Source organism: Nuphar pumila, chromosome 10, assembly GCF_984573655.1.
Source record: "Nuphar pumila chromosome 10, dmNupPumi1.hap1.1, whole genome shotgun sequence".
Taxonomy (NCBI): Eukaryota; Viridiplantae; Streptophyta; class Magnoliopsida; order Nymphaeales; family Nymphaeaceae; genus Nuphar; species Nuphar pumila.
The window spans coordinates 118,115,172-118,123,015 of record NC_143258.1 but is presented as its reverse complement, the minus strand read 5'-3'; the positions used below and the strand labels follow the sequence as shown (position 1 = coordinate 118,123,015).

Genomic DNA, 7,844 nt, shown 5'->3' with positions numbered 1-7,844 from the left:
CTCACTAAATGGTCCTCGCGTTCATTCTTACTTTCAAGAATCACATTTGGAAGTGATTCAGCAAATCTGGCCATAGGATGTAATCTTCATGGTCAAAAACCTGTAAGCAGGCATTGGATAGAACTTTCTTCATATGTAGGAAGGATTCTACAATATAGAAAATTTTAGAAATTTCAGAACCATCGATTTTTTTTTGTATCCTATACATCAAAAAGGTTTGATGGAATACTTGGTTCACATCTGTATACTCAGATTCGCTGAAACAAACCTCTAGATATGGTTCTTAAAGGTGAGAATGAAGTGTAGACAGTGGACCATTTTGTGGGAGGACTATCCCCTTTTCAAATACAGATACATATATGAGCTCCTTAAAGTGTAAGGCTAAATCCACAATTGATTGGTTCAAAATTACACAAAGGAAAAAAAGAAAAGCAAAACAGCTTAATTAATGATGCAATGTTACTAACATTACCATGTCACATACCAAAATCCATCTCATTGGTAATTAAGCAGTTTGAAGCGAAGCACTTTGTGCCATTTTCACCTTATTATAAAATATGAAATATTCCAATAGCTCTTTTTCTCTCTCCAAGATTATTGACTAGTAATTAAAGAATGGACAAGAGGAAGAAAGAAAAGGACGTAAATTCTGTTTTGGGACAATCTTGGAAGAGTCCACGATTTGAAATAAAGCAACATCCAGAGGAATATTACATAGCACGTTAGGCAACCTGTTTTCTTGCAATAATTTCCGTATATGATACTTAGAATATGAGTGGCATGTTTTTGTAATTTTTTTGGAGCATGAAGGTGCGCATGTTGCTTATCTAACTGGCCCATGTCCCTCCCCCTAACCCTATTTAAACGCACCAAAGCTGGTAGCCAAGGACTCACTCTACCTCACATACATATCCCACACACGAATTCTGATACTCCATATCCATAACATCCTAGTGAAGCGAAGAGATCGAGGGACACAATTTCAGCCGTCCGATGGGAATGATCGACCTTGGTAGCCAAACGATCAGAATAATCGATGGCCCAACAACCGTTGATTGCGGCAAGGATGTCAGATGCTGGCGTTCGATCAGATCCCTAGTCGAGTTCATGGTCCCGTGTTGTGGGTGTCACTCCATGACCTATCCTCCCTCAGAGGATGCTGAGTCTACACTCGGCTCAACCGTAACCGGTACGTTCTTTGGGTACCGGAAGAGCCGAGTCAGCTTCTGCCTCCAAGATGACTCAAGGAGCCTCCCCTTGCTCCTCCTTGAATTCGCCATCCCTACGAGCTACCTCGCCAAAGAAATGCGCTCAGGCCTCCTCCGGATTGCCCTCGAGTGTGACCGGTCTAGGAGCCAAACCGGTACACCTCTTTTCTCTGTACCGGCCTGGACCATGTACTGTAATGGCCGGAAAGTCGGGTATGCCACTAGGAGGCGGATGACAGAGACCGACGCTTCGGTCCTCAAGATGATGAAGTCGGTATCAGTCGGTGCAGGGGTCTTGCCGGCCGAGTCGAAGTCCGTCAAAGGGGAACTTATGTTCTTGAGGGCGAGTTTCGAACGAATCTCCGGTTCGCCTGATTCAGAGTCGTTCCATATGATAAACCCAGTGGGCAGCGCGGGTCAGGAGCTCAGTATTTTCTTGCTAAGAACATAACGACAGCAAGGTGACAAAACAACAAAAGAAGATGCCCTCTGCCCCCTCTACATAAGAAAAAGACTTGTACAATATGGGATATTCTATATATATATATATATATATATATATATCCCTAAGTTAGGACTTAGTGTAAGCTCTTCTTTTCTAATAATGACGAATAAGTCCTTGTCATTATATAACAAGTGATGATTTTCAATGTAATTCATCTTCATTTATGCATGTCTTTATGATAATGTGGGATTTTAAAACATCTAATCTCATATTTCATTGTGGATTTAAAATGAAAAGAAATAGTCTTACTTGATTAACTGCATCTACAAATGGATGGGTATCCATTTCCTATTGGTGGTTAAAGCCTAAAGGGACGGTGGATACTGGGAGTAACAATTGGACTTATATGTTAAATCCAGCTTGCAGTGTCTCCTAAAGAAGGGTTTAAAAAGCATTTCATGATTATTGATTAATAATGTATAAATGGACCCTATGCTATCAACAAGCTGTTTAGGAGAAAATGTGGTCAGAATTGAATTACCGAGCTTTGGTATCTTGAAATATCTAGCCGTCATTTTCCATACATAGTGTAATATATTAATGGAATGAATGAGGATGCATGTCAATTTTCTTAAAAGCAAAGGGTACTTTGAGAAATTAAATGCTAGGCAAGTAGGGGCATTTATACATTTGCAAAGGAAGCTTTCATTCTTCTCCAAAAGATAATGTTTGCAATGGATGTCGTGGCATAGAGTTGTTGGTGGATGACGAGTGAGGGAGAGAGAATTAGGTGGAGCTCAGATCAGGTGATATACTAAAACACAAATTTTTTTTTTTTGTGTCTACAAATCACCACCGTTCATTATTCATCTAATGGGAAAAGTTTTCATATCATCATTACAGAAAGAAGATTAAGAACGGTAGTGATAAAATTTAGGTTTTAGCATATCACCTGATCCAACCTGAATTTCTCTAGCCAGAGAGAGAGAGCGGAGGTGGTGTGATGCCTTTTGGCAATTAAAGCCCAAATGTGATAGGCATGATTGACTGTTGGACGTTGACGTGCGCACGAGCAGCCAAAAGATCCATTAGGCCACACGAGGGGTGCGTGAGAGAGAGAGAGATCCTGTCTGCCAGCATTTCACCATGTACAGCATCACAATGGCCAAATAAGAGCCACTTGGGGGAACACTTTCCCTTGTTTTGAGGTAAAAGCATTTTGCTGGTGGAGGCCAGTGGGGGATGGAAAATGACATAATCCATCCCACCCCAACTGTGGATGTTCAAGGTCATAATCAATCTACCATGACCTACTCTCCAAGTCGATACTCCCAAGATCAGGTCAAGTATTGTAGTAGGACCTTAAGGCATACAAGCTTGCTAGGCCATGGTGCATGCAGCCAATGCACCAGCTAAGGTTAACCAGGCAGCTAGGAGCGGCCCACCCAATCATGGAGCCTATGTCGGCTCGTGGTGCCACCGTGCCTGCCAGCCAGATGTTCACGTTCCTACATTACTAGGACCTACTCCGCACAAACCGAACTTCAGGACCAATGTACATTGGAGATGAAAGCGACAAACAACGTGTGGAATGCTCTTTGTTCCTACTTCATGCATGGATGGTGCGGCTCGTTGCTGCACGTCTATGGGCCTGGGCATAAATACAGAGTCATGTGACTGCCATGCAATCTAATGGCAAGAATAGTGGACTGTAGTGGACTGGACTGTATCATCAGGCCCTCGGTGAAATAGACCTCATCCCTTGCCGTATCCTATTCCAAGGCTTTGAACTCATTACAAGAAAAACAGCTTTAATTGGTGCACACCGGCTGTAGTGCCAGTGTAAAGCTTCTTTTACTGGCACAAAAATGGGCCGCGCCACAGAGAAAGTTTTTATGGGGGCAGAAATTGTGGAGCCAGTGGAAACTATTTGTATTGGTGCAAGCTAACACTGCGCCAGTAAAAACATAGTTTCTGTACCGATTGCGCCAATAAAAACAAAAGTTTCTCTAGCACAGCTCCTGCCTACGCCAGAAAAAAATACAGATACATAAAGGTTTTCCACGGGAGGGGAAATAGGTTTCCTCCCTCCCTTTTTTTTCATCTGCTACCTATGTAGAAATAAGGTTTTTTGCAAGAGAAAAAGGGTTTTATGTGGGTTTTCTTTGTCATAGAAATACTCTCTCTCCTCATCTCTTCTAGTGTTTAGGCATCTCTCTGTTGGGAATAAATTAAACTTGAACAAATGTTTCTAGAATTATTGAGTATGTACAAGTTTCTAAGAGTCTTATAGAATTGTTGAGTATATACAAGTTTCTAAGAGTCTTCTAGAATTATTTAGTATGTACAAGTTTCTAAGAGTCTTCTAGAATTATTAAGTAGGTACAAGTTTCTAAGAGTCTTTTGGAGTCTCAATACATCTAGAAAGGTCTTACCAGTGCTATAAAAGCCTAGTCTAAGAGTCATTGTAGGTATCAAAGTGTGAAGAGCCTTTTTGAGTAAAAGTATTAGAAGTCATTCTCTATCATCGTTCTTCACTTTTCTTTTCATTCTATATTTTATTCTCTTCAAATTGGTATCAGAGCTTTGTTCGATTAAAATGAGCAACTCTATTCCTCTTCCTTTCGTCCCTTAATTAGCCAAAGAAAATTACAGCAATTGGAGTATCCAAATGAAAGTTATTCTTGGATCTCAAGAATTGTGAGAGATAGTCGAAAAACACTATGTTGAAGTTGAAAATGAAGAAGAAATGCCACAGGCTCAAAGAGAGAGTCTAAAAGCGTCGAGAAAGAAAGATAAGAGAGCTCTTGTGGTAATCTATCAAGAAGTAATCTCAAATGAAGTCGCTTTTGAGAAGATTGCGTGTGCTACTTCCTCAAAGCAAGCATGAGAGATTTTGAAAAGTTCATTTAAAGGAGGTGAAAAGGTAAAAAGGGTTTGTTTGCAAACTCTTTGAGGAGAGTTTGAAGGTTTGCATAAAATAGAGTCGAAATCAATTTATGATTATTGTTCATGAGTATTGTCTATAGTTAACTAATTAAAAAGAAATGGTGAAACTATGGATGATGTTCGTGTCATTGAGAAAATTCTTTGTTCTTTGGATTCAAAATTTAACTACATTGTGGTAGCCATTGAAGAATCAAAGGACTTGAATACCATGACCATTGATGAACTTATGGGCTCGTTGCAAGCTCATGAAGAAAGGCTAATAAAAAAGAAGAAAGAAGTAGTTTTGGATCAAGCACTCCAGTCGAAATAGTCTCTAAATGAGAAGGAGAATTTCAAAAATCAAAGAGGTCGAGGACGTGGTCGTGGAAGAAGTGAAAGCTTTAGAGAAAGAGGCGATTATTCAAGCAAGGAGAATGTCTTAAATCAAAATCTAAATTTCAAAAGCTCGCAAAGAGGAAGAGGTCGTAAAAATCAAAGAGAGAGAGGCCATAGCTATTTTGAATGTTATAATTACCACAAACCTGGTCATATGGCAAGTGAATGCTGGTACAAGGAGGTAGAAAGGCATGATGCTCATTTGGTGTATGAAAACAAAAACCAAGAGCAAAATCATGACACTTTGTTGCTTGTGTCTCATGGTGATCTTGATAATGTCTGATACATAGACAGTGGTACTAGCAAGCATATGACAGGTAACAAAAATTTATTTTCTAAGTTGTTTGAATCTAATTATGATGAAGTTAAAGTAGGAGATGAAAAGGCTTATAAAGTTAGTGGTGTTGATGAAATGAAGTTCAAAACAAAATCAGAAAAAATGGAGAAAATGTCTGAAATTTATTTCGTTCCTGGTTTAAAAAATAATTTGCTCAGTATTGGGCATCTTTTGAAGAAGGGATACGACATTCATTTCCATGACATGGCTTGCTACTTGCCAAAGAAAAATCAAGTTATTGCAAGGGTTGGAGTTGCTTCAAATAATCTTTTTTCACTCACTCTTCAAAACAAAAATGTCTTATTTTACTAGTATTGATAATGGAGTTTCTAAGCTATGGCATGATAGATATGAACGCTTGAATTATAAAAATTTGAAGCTTCTCTCAAAGAAGATGATGGTCTAAGGCTTGCCTCAAATTGATCATCTTGATGAAGTTTGTGAAGCATGCCAACTCAAAAAGCAATACAGAAATTCATTTCCTCCTCAATCATCATGGCATGCAACAAGACCTTTGAAGCTTATTCATTCAGATCTTTGTGGTCCGATGACGGTGACATCTTTGGGACGTAATCGTTATTTTATCTCTTTCATTGATGATTACTCACGAAAAGTTTGGGTGTATTGTGTCAAAGAAAAATATGAAGCTTTTCAGAAATTCAAAGACTTCAAGGCAGAAGCTGAAACATTTACTAGGCTAAAAATCAATACTTTGCCGACTGACCGCAGAGGTGAATATTTTTCAAATGAATTTGAAAAATATTACAAGGACAATGGTATTAGGCATGAAATGACGGTTCGACATACACCACAACAAAATGGTGTGTGTGAAAGTAAGAATCAGAAAATTATGGAGATGGCCAGATGCATTCTTAAGAAGAAGAAATTGTCAAGAAGATTTTGGGCAGAAGTTGTTTCTTGTGCAATTTATCTTATTAATAGATCACCAACAAGAAGCTTGGAAAATTGCACACCACATGAAGCATGGTATGGTTCAAAGCCTAGTGTTCACCATCTTAAGGTATTCAGGAGTGTGGCTTATGCTCATGTTTCAGATGCTATGAGAAACAAGTTGGATGATAAATCAAAGAAGTGTATTTTCATAGGCTATAGCGAAAGAAGCAAGGCTTACAAGTTGTACAACCCGGTGACAAAGAAGATTGTGATCAGTTGAGATATTCGATTTGATGAAAATTTTATATTTGAAGACTTGGATGTAGAAAAGGAAAATTTTCCTATCTTTCCTTTTGAGATTAAAGAAGAAGAGAATGGTCCAACATTTGAAAATAATGAAAATGGTGCCCAAGCAAGAAATTTTCCTACTTCCCCAAGTTCTTCATCGAGCAGCTCTATAAGAAAAATGAGAAGCGTCCAAGAATTATATGACATCGCAGAAGAAGTTAGTCAGAATGATGCGATATTTTTTGCCTTCTTTGCAGGTGAAGATTCAATTTCTTTTGATGATGCATGTCAAGAAGAAAAATGGAGGAGAGCCATGAAAGAAGAAATTGGTTCAATTGAAAACAATGATACATGGGAGCTTACAGATTTACCACCACACAAAATTTCTATTGGAGTAAAGTGGGTGTACAAGACAAAAATGAATCCAGATGGCTCTATCAACAAGCACATGGCAAGGCTAGTAGCAAACGAGTACAAGCAAAAAGAAGGAGAAGATTTTACAAAGGTATTTGCTTCTGTTTCAAGACTTGAGATTGTTCGTTTAATTATTTCTCTTATTGCTCAGAATAATTGGAAGCTTTTTCAAATGGATGTGAAATCTGCGTTCTTGAATGATGTTCTTAATGAAGAAATCTATATTGACTAACCATCTGGGTTTGTTAAGGAAGAAGAAGAGAAGAAAGTGTATAAGTTGAATAAAGCTTTGTACGGGTTGAAGCAATCACCCAGAGCATGGTACAGCTGCATTAATTCGTATTTTAAAAAGTGTGGATTTCAGAAATGTCCATATGAGCATACTCTCTACATCAAAGCCAATTCGGAAGGAAGATTCATTATTGTAAGTCTTTATGTTGATGATCTAATTTTCACAGGGAATGATATGCAGATGTTGAATGAGTTTAAGAACTCAATGATGACAAAGTTTGAGATGACAGATTTGGGTGAATTGCATTATTTTCTTGGAATTGAAGTTTATCAAACCAAGAAAGGAACTTTTATTTCGCAGGATAGCTATGCAAAAGTGATCTTAAAGAAGTTCAAGATGGAGAATGTTAATCCAGTTTCGAATCCATGCATTTCAAGTTTGAAGCTATCTAAAGAAGGTGAAGGAAAACTTGTCAATTCCACTATGTTCAGAAGTTTGGTTGGAAATCTAATGCATCTCACATCCACAAGGCCTGACATTATGTATGATGTCAGTTTGGTGAGTAGATTCATGGAGAAGCCATATTCAAATCATTGGGAAGCTGCAAAAATAATTCTAAGATATGTGAAAGGAACTATCGATTATGGAATTCATTATGAAACTAATGTTGCAGTCAACCTTATTGGTTATACTGATAGTGAC

General features: G+C 38.3%; 1 pseudogene across 1 annotated transcript; it reads left to right on the top strand.

Annotated features, from left to right (window-relative positions):
• The first annotated feature begins 907 nt into the window (after positions 1-907).
• On the top strand, positions 908-1,953 carry LOC149828062 (protein MIZU-KUSSEI 1 pseudogene; annotated as a pseudogene). Its single transcript, XR_016434713.1, has one exon. The product of XR_016434713.1 is annotated as a protein MIZU-KUSSEI 1 pseudogene (transcript).
• Positions 1,954-7,844: the final 5,891 nt, after the last annotated feature.